Source organism: Anomaloglossus baeobatrachus, unplaced genomic scaffold, assembly GCF_048569485.1.
Source record: "Anomaloglossus baeobatrachus isolate aAnoBae1 unplaced genomic scaffold, aAnoBae1.hap1 Scaffold_3267, whole genome shotgun sequence".
Classification (NCBI taxonomy): Eukaryota; Metazoa; Chordata; class Amphibia; order Anura; family Aromobatidae; genus Anomaloglossus; species Anomaloglossus baeobatrachus.
In genome coordinates, this window is record NW_027442654.1 from 55,674 (window position 1) to 70,034 (window position 14,361).

General features: G+C 46.8%; 8 non-coding genes across 8 annotated transcripts; all 8 read right to left on the reverse strand.

The window, feature by feature from the left end:
* Positions 1-1,265: 1,265 nt before the first annotated feature.
* Positions 1,266-1,456, reverse strand: LOC142270376 (U2 spliceosomal RNA). Its single transcript, XR_012735684.1, has one exon. It is a non-coding gene; the product is annotated as a U2 spliceosomal RNA (small nuclear RNA).
* Positions 1,457-2,843: 1,387 nt separating this feature from the next.
* On the reverse strand, positions 2,844-3,034 carry LOC142270377 (U2 spliceosomal RNA). Its single transcript, XR_012735685.1, has one exon. It is a non-coding gene; the product is annotated as a U2 spliceosomal RNA (small nuclear RNA).
* Positions 3,035-4,421: 1,387 nt separating this feature from the next.
* LOC142270378 (U2 spliceosomal RNA) lies at positions 4,422-4,612 on the reverse strand. Its single transcript, XR_012735686.1, has one exon. It is a non-coding gene; the product is annotated as a U2 spliceosomal RNA (small nuclear RNA).
* Positions 4,613-5,999: 1,387 nt separating this feature from the next.
* Positions 6,000-6,190, reverse strand: LOC142270379 (U2 spliceosomal RNA). The gene has a single exon (XR_012735687.1). It is a non-coding gene; the product is annotated as a U2 spliceosomal RNA (small nuclear RNA).
* A 1,387-nt stretch (positions 6,191-7,577) lies between these two features.
* On the reverse strand, positions 7,578-7,768 carry LOC142270380 (U2 spliceosomal RNA). The gene has a single exon (XR_012735688.1). It is a non-coding gene; the product is annotated as a U2 spliceosomal RNA (small nuclear RNA).
* Positions 7,769-9,155: 1,387 nt separating this feature from the next.
* LOC142270381 (U2 spliceosomal RNA) lies at positions 9,156-9,346 on the reverse strand. Its single transcript, XR_012735689.1, has one exon. It is a non-coding gene; the product is annotated as a U2 spliceosomal RNA (small nuclear RNA).
* Positions 9,347-10,733: 1,387 nt separating this feature from the next.
* On the reverse strand, positions 10,734-10,924 carry LOC142270383 (U2 spliceosomal RNA). The gene has a single exon (XR_012735690.1). It is a non-coding gene; the product is annotated as a U2 spliceosomal RNA (small nuclear RNA).
* Positions 10,925-12,311: 1,387 nt separating this feature from the next.
* Positions 12,312-12,504, reverse strand: LOC142270340 (U2 spliceosomal RNA). Its single transcript, XR_012735651.1, has one exon. It is a non-coding gene; the product is annotated as a U2 spliceosomal RNA (small nuclear RNA).
* Between the last annotated feature and the right edge of the window lie 1,857 nt (positions 12,505-14,361).

The following is a 14,361-nucleotide window of genomic DNA, read 5'->3' on the forward strand; positions in this document are numbered from 1 at the left end:
TTGAAAAGGCTGCTTTGCAGAGCCAAAACAAGAAGAATGGTGCGTTTTGCAGCCGCCGCCCACTGCAATGAATCTGAATAACTCCTCCTTTAGGGCGCAAGCAACTCCCCTCCCCCTTGCAGTCTTTCCAATTCACGATACAAAAAGACGGACAGGACAGGTTGCCTGACTTTCCGTCACTGCCACCCTTTGCCATCCTTACCCGTAGAAAGCCCTTTCATCATCCCCAAACCCTAATCTTTTCCCTTTCCTTCCCAGCCCCCAAACCCTGCCCTCTGTACCTTTCTCACCACCCGCTTCCCTTCTCCTGTCATCCCCCTACCACCCGGGAAAAAAAGAGATTGCCCCCTCCTTCCACTAGCCCACCCTCCCACCCAAAGAACAACTTCTTCTGCGCAGCTTGTTTTCTAGGCAGCAGCGCTATTGTGATGTCATCGGGGGGCATTGTGACAAGCCGCCAGTGTTCCGTCTCTTCATGTTGTGCACAGTTCAAACGGAAAATACATCAACAGGCAGACTACAGAAAAGCTTACTATCAAAGGTTAGAGGGGGGCTTTCTCAGAGGGCTTTTTACAGTTTTTCTATTCCCAATTAGCCGTTTAAGTGTACTTATTGAAAGTAGTAATTCTTTCATAGGCCGCCCTTTCTTAGTATTTGACGTTCCTTATATTGCGGTATGAGGCTTCGCAGTAGGTTGCAAACATTCATCACCCATGACTGTCCCCAATTGAGCTCAGAAGCTCAATGTCTATCATGACCTCTCTTTTAGAATGTCCAAGAGCAAGCAAACTATTCCTCCAGGAGAGGGCGCCAACAGACTACTAAAGAGATCATCATTACTCAAAGAAAACCCCAAAAACCAATGCATGATAGGAATAAACAGGTAACTTTCTTTGGAGTGGAAGCGGAGAGATCGCACCAGATGCCAATTCTAGATGTTATCACACCTGTGGTCACTGCAGCAGCAGGTGAATCCACTTTGTCCAAAAGGGATCTATTCCATTCAATTGCAAATGATCTAGATAAGACAGAGAACTGCAGCACGGGGACATAGCCGAGTTGGTCAGGTTGAGTGGTGATGAGTTTGCTATTTGGATGAATAAAGAAAGTCAAAAGTGTGAAAGATAAAAAACAAAAGGAGGAAGTGTGAAAAGTGAATGGGCCAAATTGAGGTGCATATGAAGACGTATGCTTTCTTCCAATTCATTAAATCGGGCTAATATGAATCAGGTGAATTGAGTTCTGCTTTTGGAAACTGGGTTAAGAAGGGGTGCACCGTTCCTGGAGGTACTGCAATACCAGGTCAATGCGTGGAGTGGACAGAGCAAGCTCTTTTTCCATCTCCCTGTTCTAAAAATCCATTTAATATATGGTCCCCAGATAGGGGACGTATCAGATATTAAACTGATAAGAACAGATACTACACTTGATCTTAGCCAAAAGGCCGAGAAGCGATAACCAGAATTGGTTTGGGCCTCGAGTGGCACCCTGGCCTATGCCGGACACATCTTAGGGAGAGAGAGCGAGAGGGAGACAAACCCACGCCTACACAAGACATTTTGTCACCCAAGCCAACCCTTGAAAAGGCTGCTTTGCAGAGCCAAAACAAGAAGAATGGTGCGTTTTGCAGCCGCCGCCCACTGCAATGAATCTGAATAACTCCTCCTTTAGGGCGCAAGCAACTCCCCTCCCCCTTGCAGTCTTTCCAATTCACGATACAAAAAGACGGACAGGACAGGTTGCCTGACTTTCCGTCACTGCCACCCTTTGCCATCCTTACCCGTAGAAAGCCCTTTCATCATCCCCAAACCCTAATCTTTTCCCTTTCCTTCCCAGCCCCCAAACCCTGCCCTCTGTACCTTTCTCACCACCCGCTTCCCTTCTCCTGTCATCCCCCTACCACCCGGGAAAAAAAGAGATTGCCCCCTCCTTCCACTAGCCCACCCTCCCACCCAAAGAACAACTTCTTCTGCGCAGCTTGTTTTCTAGGCAGCAGCGCTATTGTGATGTCATCGGGGGGCATTGTGACAAGCCGCCAGTGTTCCGTCTCTTCATGTTGTGCACAGTTCAAACGGAAAATACATCAACAGGCAGACTACAGAAAAGCTTACTATCAAAGGTTAGAGGGGGGCTTTCTCAGAGGGCTTTTTACAGTTTTTCTATTCCCAATTAGCCGTTTAAGTGTACTTATTGAAAGTAGTAATTCTTTCATAGGCCGCCCTTTCTTAGTATTTGACGTTCCTTATATTGCGGTATGAGGCTTCGCAGTAGGTTGCAAACATTCATCACCCATGACTGTCCCCAATTGAGCTCAGAAGCTCAATGTCTATCATGACCTCTCTTTTAGAATGTCCAAGAGCAAGCAAACTATTCCTCCAGGAGAGGGCGCCAACAGACTACTAAAGAGATCATCATTACTCAAAGAAAACCCCAAAAACCAATGCATGATAGGAATAAACAGGTAACTTTCTTTGGAGTGGAAGCGGAGAGATCGCACCAGATGCCAATTCTAGATGTTATCACACCTGTGGTCACTGCAGCAGCAGGTGAATCCACTTTGTCCAAAAGGGATCTATTCCATTCAATTGCAAATGATCTAGATAAGACAGAGAACTGCAGCACGGGGACATAGCCGAGTTGGTCAGGTTGAGTGGTGATGAGTTTGCTATTTGGATGAATAAAGAAAGTCAAAAGTGTGAAAGATAAAAAACAAAAGGAGGAAGTGTGAAAAGTGAATGGGCCAAATTGAGGTGCATATGAAGACGTATGCTTTCTTCCAATTCATTAAATCGGGCTAATATGAATCAGGTGAATTGAGTTCTGCTTTTGGAAACTGGGTTAAGAAGGGGTGCACCGTTCCTGGAGGTACTGCAATACCAGGTCAATGCGTGGAGTGGACAGAGCAAGCTCTTTTTCCATCTCCCTGTTCTAAAAATCCATTTAATATATGGTCCCCAGATAGGGGACGTATCAGATATTAAACTGATAAGAACAGATACTACACTTGATCTTAGCCAAAAGGCCGAGAAGCGATAACCAGAATTGGTTTGGGCCTCGAGTGGCACCCTGGCCTATGCCGGACACATCTTAGGGAGAGAGAGCGAGAGGGAGACAAACCCACGCCTACACAAGACATTTTGTCACCCAAGCCAACCCTTGAAAAGGCTGCTTTGCAGAGCCAAAACAAGAAGAATGGTGCGTTTTGCAGCCGCCGCCCACTGCAATGAATCTGAATAACTCCTCCTTTAGGGCGCAAGCAACTCCCCTCCCCCTTGCAGTCTTTCCAATTCACGATACAAAAAGACGGACAGGACAGGTTGCCTGACTTTCCGTCACTGCCACCCTTTGCCATCCTTACCCGTAGAAAGCCCTTTCATCATCCCCAAACCCTAATCTTTTCCCTTTCCTTCCCAGCCCCCAAACCCTGCCCTCTGTACCTTTCTCACCACCCGCTTCCCTTCTCCTGTCATCCCCCTACCACCCGGGAAAAAAAGAGATTGCCCCCTCCTTCCACTAGCCCACCCTCCCACCCAAAGAACAACTTCTTCTGCGCAGCTTGTTTTCTAGGCAGCAGCGCTATTGTGATGTCATCGGGGGGCATTGTGACAAGCCGCCAGTGTTCCGTCTCTTCATGTTGTGCACAGTTCAAACGGAAAATACATCAACAGGCAGACTACAGAAAAGCTTACTATCAAAGGTTAGAGGGGGGCTTTCTCAGAGGGCTTTTTACAGTTTTTCTATTCCCAATTAGCCGTTTAAGTGTACTTATTGAAAGTAGTAATTCTTTCATAGGCCGCCCTTTCTTAGTATTTGACGTTCCTTATATTGCGGTATGAGGCTTCGCAGTAGGTTGCAAACATTCATCACCCATGACTGTCCCCAATTGAGCTCAGAAGCTCAATGTCTATCATGACCTCTCTTTTAGAATGTCCAAGAGCAAGCAAACTATTCCTCCAGGAGAGGGCGCCAACAGACTACTAAAGAGATCATCATTACTCAAAGAAAACCCCAAAAACCAATGCATGATAGGAATAAACAGGTAACTTTCTTTGGAGTGGAAGCGGAGAGATCGCACCAGATGCCAATTCTAGATGTTATCACACCTGTGGTCACTGCAGCAGCAGGTGAATCCACTTTGTCCAAAAGGGATCTATTCCATTCAATTGCAAATGATCTAGATAAGACAGAGAACTGCAGCACGGGGACATAGCCGAGTTGGTCAGGTTGAGTGGTGATGAGTTTGCTATTTGGATGAATAAAGAAAGTCAAAAGTGTGAAAGATAAAAAACAAAAGGAGGAAGTGTGAAAAGTGAATGGGCCAAATTGAGGTGCATATGAAGACGTATGCTTTCTTCCAATTCATTAAATCGGGCTAATATGAATCAGGTGAATTGAGTTCTGCTTTTGGAAACTGGGTTAAGAAGGGGTGCACCGTTCCTGGAGGTACTGCAATACCAGGTCAATGCGTGGAGTGGACAGAGCAAGCTCTTTTTCCATCTCCCTGTTCTAAAAATCCATTTAATATATGGTCCCCAGATAGGGGACGTATCAGATATTAAACTGATAAGAACAGATACTACACTTGATCTTAGCCAAAAGGCCGAGAAGCGATAACCAGAATTGGTTTGGGCCTCGAGTGGCACCCTGGCCTATGCCGGACACATCTTAGGGAGAGAGAGCGAGAGGGAGACAAACCCACGCCTACACAAGACATTTTGTCACCCAAGCCAACCCTTGAAAAGGCTGCTTTGCAGAGCCAAAACAAGAAGAATGGTGCGTTTTGCAGCCGCCGCCCACTGCAATGAATCTGAATAACTCCTCCTTTAGGGCGCAAGCAACTCCCCTCCCCCTTGCAGTCTTTCCAATTCACGATACAAAAAGACGGACAGGACAGGTTGCCTGACTTTCCGTCACTGCCACCCTTTGCCATCCTTACCCGTAGAAAGCCCTTTCATCATCCCCAAACCCTAATCTTTTCCCTTTCCTTCCCAGCCCCCAAACCCTGCCCTCTGTACCTTTCTCACCACCCGCTTCCCTTCTCCTGTCATCCCCCTACCACCCGGGAAAAAAAGAGATTGCCCCCTCCTTCCACTAGCCCACCCTCCCACCCAAAGAACAACTTCTTCTGCGCAGCTTGTTTTCTAGGCAGCAGCGCTATTGTGATGTCATCGGGGGGCATTGTGACAAGCCGCCAGTGTTCCGTCTCTTCATGTTGTGCACAGTTCAAACGGAAAATACATCAACAGGCAGACTACAGAAAAGCTTACTATCAAAGGTTAGAGGGGGGCTTTCTCAGAGGGCTTTTTACAGTTTTTCTATTCCCAATTAGCCGTTTAAGTGTACTTATTGAAAGTAGTAATTCTTTCATAGGCCGCCCTTTCTTAGTATTTGACGTTCCTTATATTGCGGTATGAGGCTTCGCAGTAGGTTGCAAACATTCATCACCCATGACTGTCCCCAATTGAGCTCAGAAGCTCAATGTCTATCATGACCTCTCTTTTAGAATGTCCAAGAGCAAGCAAACTATTCCTCCAGGAGAGGGCGCCAACAGACTACTAAAGAGATCATCATTACTCAAAGAAAACCCCAAAAACCAATGCATGATAGGAATAAACAGGTAACTTTCTTTGGAGTGGAAGCGGAGAGATCGCACCAGATGCCAATTCTAGATGTTATCACACCTGTGGTCACTGCAGCAGCAGGTGAATCCACTTTGTCCAAAAGGGATCTATTCCATTCAATTGCAAATGATCTAGATAAGACAGAGAACTGCAGCACGGGGACATAGCCGAGTTGGTCAGGTTGAGTGGTGATGAGTTTGCTATTTGGATGAATAAAGAAAGTCAAAAGTGTGAAAGATAAAAAACAAAAGGAGGAAGTGTGAAAAGTGAATGGGCCAAATTGAGGTGCATATGAAGACGTATGCTTTCTTCCAATTCATTAAATCGGGCTAATATGAATCAGGTGAATTGAGTTCTGCTTTTGGAAACTGGGTTAAGAAGGGGTGCACCGTTCCTGGAGGTACTGCAATACCAGGTCAATGCGTGGAGTGGACAGAGCAAGCTCTTTTTCCATCTCCCTGTTCTAAAAATCCATTTAATATATGGTCCCCAGATAGGGGACGTATCAGATATTAAACTGATAAGAACAGATACTACACTTGATCTTAGCCAAAAGGCCGAGAAGCGATAACCAGAATTGGTTTGGGCCTCGAGTGGCACCCTGGCCTATGCCGGACACATCTTAGGGAGAGAGAGCGAGAGGGAGACAAACCCACGCCTACACAAGACATTTTGTCACCCAAGCCAACCCTTGAAAAGGCTGCTTTGCAGAGCCAAAACAAGAAGAATGGTGCGTTTTGCAGCCGCCGCCCACTGCAATGAATCTGAATAACTCCTCCTTTAGGGCGCAAGCAACTCCCCTCCCCCTTGCAGTCTTTCCAATTCACGATACAAAAAGACGGACAGGACAGGTTGCCTGACTTTCCGTCACTGCCACCCTTTGCCATCCTTACCCGTAGAAAGCCCTTTCATCATCCCCAAACCCTAATCTTTTCCCTTTCCTTCCCAGCCCCCAAACCCTGCCCTCTGTACCTTTCTCACCACCCGCTTCCCTTCTCCTGTCATCCCCCTACCACCCGGGAAAAAAAGAGATTGCCCCCTCCTTCCACTAGCCCACCCTCCCACCCAAAGAACAACTTCTTCTGCGCAGCTTGTTTTCTAGGCAGCAGCGCTATTGTGATGTCATCGGGGGGCATTGTGACAAGCCGCCAGTGTTCCGTCTCTTCATGTTGTGCACAGTTCAAACGGAAAATACATCAACAGGCAGACTACAGAAAAGCTTACTATCAAAGGTTAGAGGGGGGCTTTCTCAGAGGGCTTTTTACAGTTTTTCTATTCCCAATTAGCCGTTTAAGTGTACTTATTGAAAGTAGTAATTCTTTCATAGGCCGCCCTTTCTTAGTATTTGACGTTCCTTATATTGCGGTATGAGGCTTCGCAGTAGGTTGCAAACATTCATCACCCATGACTGTCCCCAATTGAGCTCAGAAGCTCAATGTCTATCATGACCTCTCTTTTAGAATGTCCAAGAGCAAGCAAACTATTCCTCCAGGAGAGGGCGCCAACAGACTACTAAAGAGATCATCATTACTCAAAGAAAACCCCAAAAACCAATGCATGATAGGAATAAACAGGTAACTTTCTTTGGAGTGGAAGCGGAGAGATCGCACCAGATGCCAATTCTAGATGTTATCACACCTGTGGTCACTGCAGCAGCAGGTGAATCCACTTTGTCCAAAAGGGATCTATTCCATTCAATTGCAAATGATCTAGATAAGACAGAGAACTGCAGCACGGGGACATAGCCGAGTTGGTCAGGTTGAGTGGTGATGAGTTTGCTATTTGGATGAATAAAGAAAGTCAAAAGTGTGAAAGATAAAAAACAAAAGGAGGAAGTGTGAAAAGTGAATGGGCCAAATTGAGGTGCATATGAAGACGTATGCTTTCTTCCAATTCATTAAATCGGGCTAATATGAATCAGGTGAATTGAGTTCTGCTTTTGGAAACTGGGTTAAGAAGGGGTGCACCGTTCCTGGAGGTACTGCAATACCAGGTCAATGCGTGGAGTGGACAGAGCAAGCTCTTTTTCCATCTCCCTGTTCTAAAAATCCATTTAATATATGGTCCCCAGATAGGGGACGTATCAGATATTAAACTGATAAGAACAGATACTACACTTGATCTTAGCCAAAAGGCCGAGAAGCGATAACCAGAATTGGTTTGGGCCTCGAGTGGCACCCTGGCCTATGCCGGACACATCTTAGGGAGAGAGAGCGAGAGGGAGACAAACCCACGCCTACACAAGACATTTTGTCACCCAAGCCAACCCTTGAAAAGGCTGCTTTGCAGAGCCAAAACAAGAAGAATGGTGCGTTTTGCAGCCGCCGCCCACTGCAATGAATCTGAATAACTCCTCCTTTAGGGCGCAAGCAACTCCCCTCCCCCTTGCAGTCTTTCCAATTCACGATACAAAAAGACGGACAGGACAGGTTGCCTGACTTTCCGTCACTGCCACCCTTTGCCATCCTTACCCGTAGAAAGCCCTTTCATCATCCCCAAACCCTAATCTTTTCCCTTTCCTTCCCAGCCCCCAAACCCTGCCCTCTGTACCTTTCTCACCACCCGCTTCCCTTCTCCTGTCATCCCCCTACCACCCGGGAAAAAAAGAGATTGCCCCCTCCTTCCACTAGCCCACCCTCCCACCCAAAGAACAACTTCTTCTGCGCAGCTTGTTTTCTAGGCAGCAGCGCTATTGTGATGTCATCGGGGGGCATTGTGACAAGCCGCCAGTGTTCCGTCTCTTCATGTTGTGCACAGTTCAAACGGAAAATACATCAACAGGCAGACTACAGAAAAGTTTACTATCAAAGGTTAGAGGGGGGCTTTCTCAGAGGGCTTTTTACAGTTTTTCTATTCCCAATTAGCCGTTTAAGTGTACTTATTGAAAGTAGTAATTCTTTCATAGGCCGCCCTTTCTTAGTATTTGACGTTCCTTATATTGCGGTATGAGGCTTCGCAGTAGGTTGCAAACATTCATCACCCATGACTGTCCCCAATTGAGCTCAGAAGCTCAATGTCTATCATGACCTCTCTTTTAGAATGTCCAAGAGCAAGCAAACTATTCCTCCAGGAGAGGGCGCCAACAGACTACTAAAGAGATCATCATTACTCAAAGAAAACCCCAAAAACCAATGCATGATAGGAATAAACAGGTAACTTTCTTTGGAGTGGAAGCGGAGAGATCGCACCAGATGCCAATTCTAGATGTTATCACACCTGTGGTCACTGCAGCAGCAGGTGAATCCACTTTGTCCAAAAGGGATCTATTCCATTCAATTGCAAATGATCTAGATAAGACAGAGAACTGCAGCACGGGGACATAGCCGAGTTGGTCAGGTTGAGTGGTGATGAGTTTGCTATTTGGATGAATAAAGAAAGTCAAAAGTGTGAAAGATAAAAAACAAAAGGAGGAAGTGTGAAAAGTGAATGGGCCAAATTGAGGTGCATATGAAGACGTATGCTTTCTTCCAATTCATTAAATCGGGCTAATATGAATCAGGTGAATTGAGTTCTGCTTTTGGAAACTGGGTTAAGAAGGGGTGCACCGTTCCTGGAGGTACTGCAATACCAGGTCAATGCGTGGAGTGGACAGAGCAAGCTCTTTTTCCATCTCCCTGTTCTAAAAATCCATTTAATATATGGTCCCCAGATAGGGGACGTATCAGATATTAAACTGATAAGAACAGATACTACACTTGATCTTAGCCAAAAGGCCGAGAAGCGATAACCAGAATTGGTTTGGGCCTCGAGTGGCACCCTGGCCTATGCCGGACACATCTTAGGGAGAGAGAGCGAGAGGGAGACAAACCCACGCCTACACAAGACATTTTGTCACCCAAGCCAACCCTTGAAAAGGCTGCTTTGCAGAGCCAAAACAAGAAGAATGGTGCGTTTTGCAGCCGCCGCCCACTGCAATGAATCTGAATAACTCCTCCTTTAGGGCGCAAGCAACTCCCCTCCCCCTTGCAGTCTTTCCAATTCACGATACAAAAAGACGGACAGGACAGGTTGCCTGACTTTCCGTCACTGCCACCCTTTGCCATCCTTACCCGTAGAAAGCCCTTTCATCATCCCCAAACCCTAATCTTTTCCCTTTCCTTCCCAGCCCCCAAACCCTGCCCTCTGTACCTTTCTCACCACCCGCTTCCCTTCTCCTGTCATCCCCCTACCACCCGGGAAAAAAAGAGATTGCCCCCTCCTTCCACTAGCCCACCCTCCCACCCAAAGAACAACTTCTTCTGCGCAGCTTGTTTTCTAGGCAGCAGCGCTATTGTGATGTCATCGGGGGGCATTGTGACAAGCCGCCAGTGTTCCGTCTCTTCATGTTGTGCACAGTTCAAACGGAAAATACATCAACAGGCAGACTACAGAAAAGCTTACTATCAAAGGTTAGAGGGGGGCTTTCTCAGAGGGCTTTTTACAGTTTTTCTATTCCCAATTAGCCGTTTAAGTGTACTTATTGAAAGTAGTAATTCTTTCATAGGCCGCCCTTTCTTAGTATTTGACGTTCCTTATATTGCGGTATGAGGCTTCGCAGTAGGTTGCAAACATTCATCACCCATGACTGTCCCCAATTGAGCTCAGAAGCTCAATGTCTATCATGACCTCTCTTTTAGAATGTCCAAGAGCAAGCAAACTATTCCTCCAGGAGAGGGCGCCAACAGACTACTAAAGAGATCATCATTACTCAAAGAAAACCCCAAAAACCAATGCATGATAGGAATAAACAGGTAACTTTCTTTGGAGTGGAAGCGGAGAGATCGCACCAGATGCCAATTCTAGATGTTATCACACCTGTGGTCACTGCAGCAGCAGGTGAATCCACTTTGTCCAAAAGGGATCTATTCCATTCAATTGCAAATGATCTAGATAAGACAGAGAACTGCAGCACGGGGACATAGCCGAGTTGGTCAGGTTGAGTGGTGATGAGTTTGCTATTTGGATGAATAAAGAAAGTCAAAAGTGTGAAAGATAAAAAACAAAAGGAGGAAGTGTGAAAAGTGAATGGGCCAAATTGAGGTGCATATGAAGACGTATGCTTTCTTCCAATTCATTAAATCGGGCTAATATGAATCAGGTGAATTGAGTTCTGCTTTTGGAAACTGGGTTAAGAAGGGGTGCACCGTTCCTGGAGGTACTGCAATACCAGGTCAATGCGTGGAGTGGACAGAGCAAGCTCTTTTTCCATCTCCCTGTTCTAAAAATCCATTTAATATATGGTCCCCAGATAGGGGACGTATCAGATATTAAACTGATAAGAACAGATACTACACTTGATCTTAGCCAAAAGGCCGAGAAGCGATAACCAGAATTGGTTTGGGCCTCGAGTGGCACCCTGGCCTATGCCGGACACATCTTAGGGAGAGAGAGCGAGAGGGAGACAAACCCACGCCTACACAAGACATTTTGTCACCCAAGCCAACCCTTGAAAAGGCTGCTTTGCAGAGCCAAAACAAGAAGAATGGTGCGTTTTGCAGCCGCCGCCCACTGCAATGAATCTGAATAACTCCTCCTTTAGGGCGCAAGCAACTCCCCTCCCCCTTGCAGTCTTTCCAATTCACGATACAAAAAGACGGACAGGACAGGTTGCCTGACTTTCCGTCACTGCCACCCTTTGCCATCCTTACCCGTAGAAAGCCCTTTCATCATCCCCAAACCCTAATCTTTTCCCTTTCCTTCCCAGCCCCCAAACCCTGCCCTCTGTACCTTTCTCACCACCCGCTTCCCTTCTCCTGTCATCCCCCTACCACCCGGGAAAAAAAGAGATTGCCCCCTCCTTCCACTAGCCCACCCTCCCACCCAAAGAACAACTTCTTCTGCGCAGCTTGTTTTCTAGGCAGCAGCGCTATTGTGATGTCATCGGGGGGCATTGTGACAAGCCGCCAGTGTTCCGTCTCTTCATGTTGTGCACAGTTCAAACGGAAAATACATCAACAGGCAGACTACAGAAAAGCTTACTATCAAAGGTTAGAGGGGGGCTTTCTCAGAGGGCTTTTTACAGTTTTTCTATTCCCAATTAGCCGTTTAAGTGTACTTATTGAAAGTAGTAATTCTTTCATAGGCCGCCCTTTCTTAGTATTTGACGTTCCTTATATTGCGGTATGAGGCTTCGCAGTAGGTTGCAAACATTCATCACCCATGACTGTCCCCAATTGAGCTCAGAAGCTCAATGTCTATCATGACCTCTCTTTTAGAATGTCCAAGAGCAAGCAAACTATTCCTCCAGGAGAGGGCGCCAACAGACTACTAAAGAGATCATCATTACTCAAAGAAAACCCCAAAAACCAATGCATGATAGGAATAAACAGGTAACTTTCTTTGGAGTGGAAGCGGAGAGATCGCACCAGATGCCAATTCTAGATGTTATCACACCTGTGGTCACTGCAGCAGCAGGTGAATCCACTTTGTCCAAAAGGGATCTATTCCATTCAATTGCAAATGATCTAGATAAGACAGAGAACTGCAGCACGGGGACATAGCCGAGTTGGTCAGGTTGAGTGGTGATGAGTTTGCTATTTGGATGAATAAAGAAAGTCAAAAGTGTGAAAGATAAAAAACAAAAGGAGGAAGTGTGAAAAGTGAATGGGCCAAATTGAGGTGCATATGAAGACGTATGCTTTCTTCCAATTCATTAAATCGGGCTAATATGAATCAGGTGAATTGAGTTCTGCTTTTGGAAACTGGGTTAAGAAGGGGTGCACCGTTCCTGGAGGTACTGCAATACCAGGTCAATGCGTGGAGTGGACAGAGCAAGCTCTTTTTCCATCTCCCTGTTCTAAAAATCCATTTAATATATGGTCCCCAGATAGGGGACGTATCAGATATTAAACTGATAAGAACAGATTTTTGATTTAATGAAGCTTTCCAAAGCACCACAAAAAATGCATGACCGAAGTCACACCAAAAACAGTGCAAAGGCTAGGATTCGTGTGGACCCCACCGTGAGGAGAGGGTCCCCAAAAATCAACCCCGTCCCTCCGAGCCAGAAGGCCACAGCAAGGGTCAGGGATCTTCGGTGCTCCCCCAAGCCGAAGCCTGGTTGAGCCTTGTCGTTGCTCCCAGCGTCCACCCAGGCATCTTACCCAAGTGGAGTAGAGAGCTACTAGTTGTTGGTTTCGCAGCCGAAACTGCCCGGACCGTCAACCGGTGTTGGTTTCTCAGCCCAAGGCTAACCGGACCTCCAACCGGGTGTTGGATTCTCAGCCGAAGCTGACCCAGACCTCCAACCGGGTGTTGGTTTCTCAGCCGAAGCTGACCCAGACCTCCAACCGGGTGTTAGTTTCTCAGCCCAAAGCTGACCAGACCTCCGACCGGGATTGTAAAAATTTCCCTTCCTAGCCAGAAGGCCGGGATAGGGTAATATGCTCAAAAAGTATGAAAAGGCAAGGTACGGTGTGCTACAGAGCCCAAGGCTTGCCGGGGTCCCAAGCCAGCAAGCTCAGACTCACTCCAGGGTCGTCAGTCCTGGGGCACGTTGTACCATAGCCCCCCCACCCTTACTCAGTCTAATAGCCTCGATCCTGGTAGGGCCATGTTTTCCTCTAGATGAATATACTATCCACCCAGAGTACTAGCAAGCGCAACCTTCCAGTGTGCATTGTATCATTGTACTAAGGTGGCCTGGAGCTTAAACCACCTCTTCGAACAACACTACACTTGATCTTAGCCAAAAGGCCGAGAAGCGATAACCAGAATTGGTTTGGGCCTCGAGTGGCACCCTGGCCTATGCCGGACACATCTTAGGGAGAGAGAGCGAGAGGGAGACAAACCCACGCCTACACAAGACATTTTGTCACCCAAGCCAACCCTTGAAAAGGCTGCTTTGCAGAGCCAAAACAAGAAGAATGGTGCGTTTTGCAGCCGCCGCCCACTGCAATGAATCTGAATAACTCCTCCTTTAGGGCGCAAGCAACTCCCCTCCCCCTTGCAGTCTTTCCAATTCACGATACAAAAAGACGGACAGGACAGGTTGCCTGACTTTCCGTCACTGCCACCCTTTGCCATCCTTACCCGTAGAAAGCCCTTTCATCATCCCCAAACCCTAATCTTTTCCCTTTCCTTCCCAGCCCCCAAACCCTGCCCTCTGTACCTTTCTCACCACCCGCTTCCCTTCTCCTGTCATCCCCCTACCACCCGGGAAAAAAAGAGATTGCCCCCTCCTTCCACTAGCCCACCCTCCCACCCAAAGAACAACTTCTTCTGCGCAGCTTGTTTTCTAGGCAGCAGCGCTATTGTGATGTCATCGGGGGGCATTGTGACAAGCCGCCAGTGTTCCGTCTCTTCATGTTGTGCACAGTTCAAACGGAAAATACATCAACAGGCAGACTACAGAAAAGCTTACTATCAAAGGTTAGAGGGGGGCTTTCTCAGAGGGCTTTTTACAGTTTTTCTATTCCCAATTAGCCGTTTAAGTGTACTTATTGAAAGTAGTAATTCTTTCATAGGCCGCCCTTTCTTAGTATTTGACGTTCCTTATATTGCGGTATGAGGCTTCGCAGTAGGTTGCAAACATTCATCACCCATGACTGTCCCCAATTGAGCTCAGAAGCTCAATGTCTATCATGACCTCTCTTTTAGAATGTCCAAGAGCAAGCAAACTATTCCTCCAGGAGAGGGCGCCAACAGACTACTAAAGAGATCATCATTACTCAAAGAAAACCCCAAAAACCAATGCATGATAGGAATAAACAGGTAACTTTCTTTGGAGTGGAAGCGGAGAGATCGCACCAGATGCCAATTC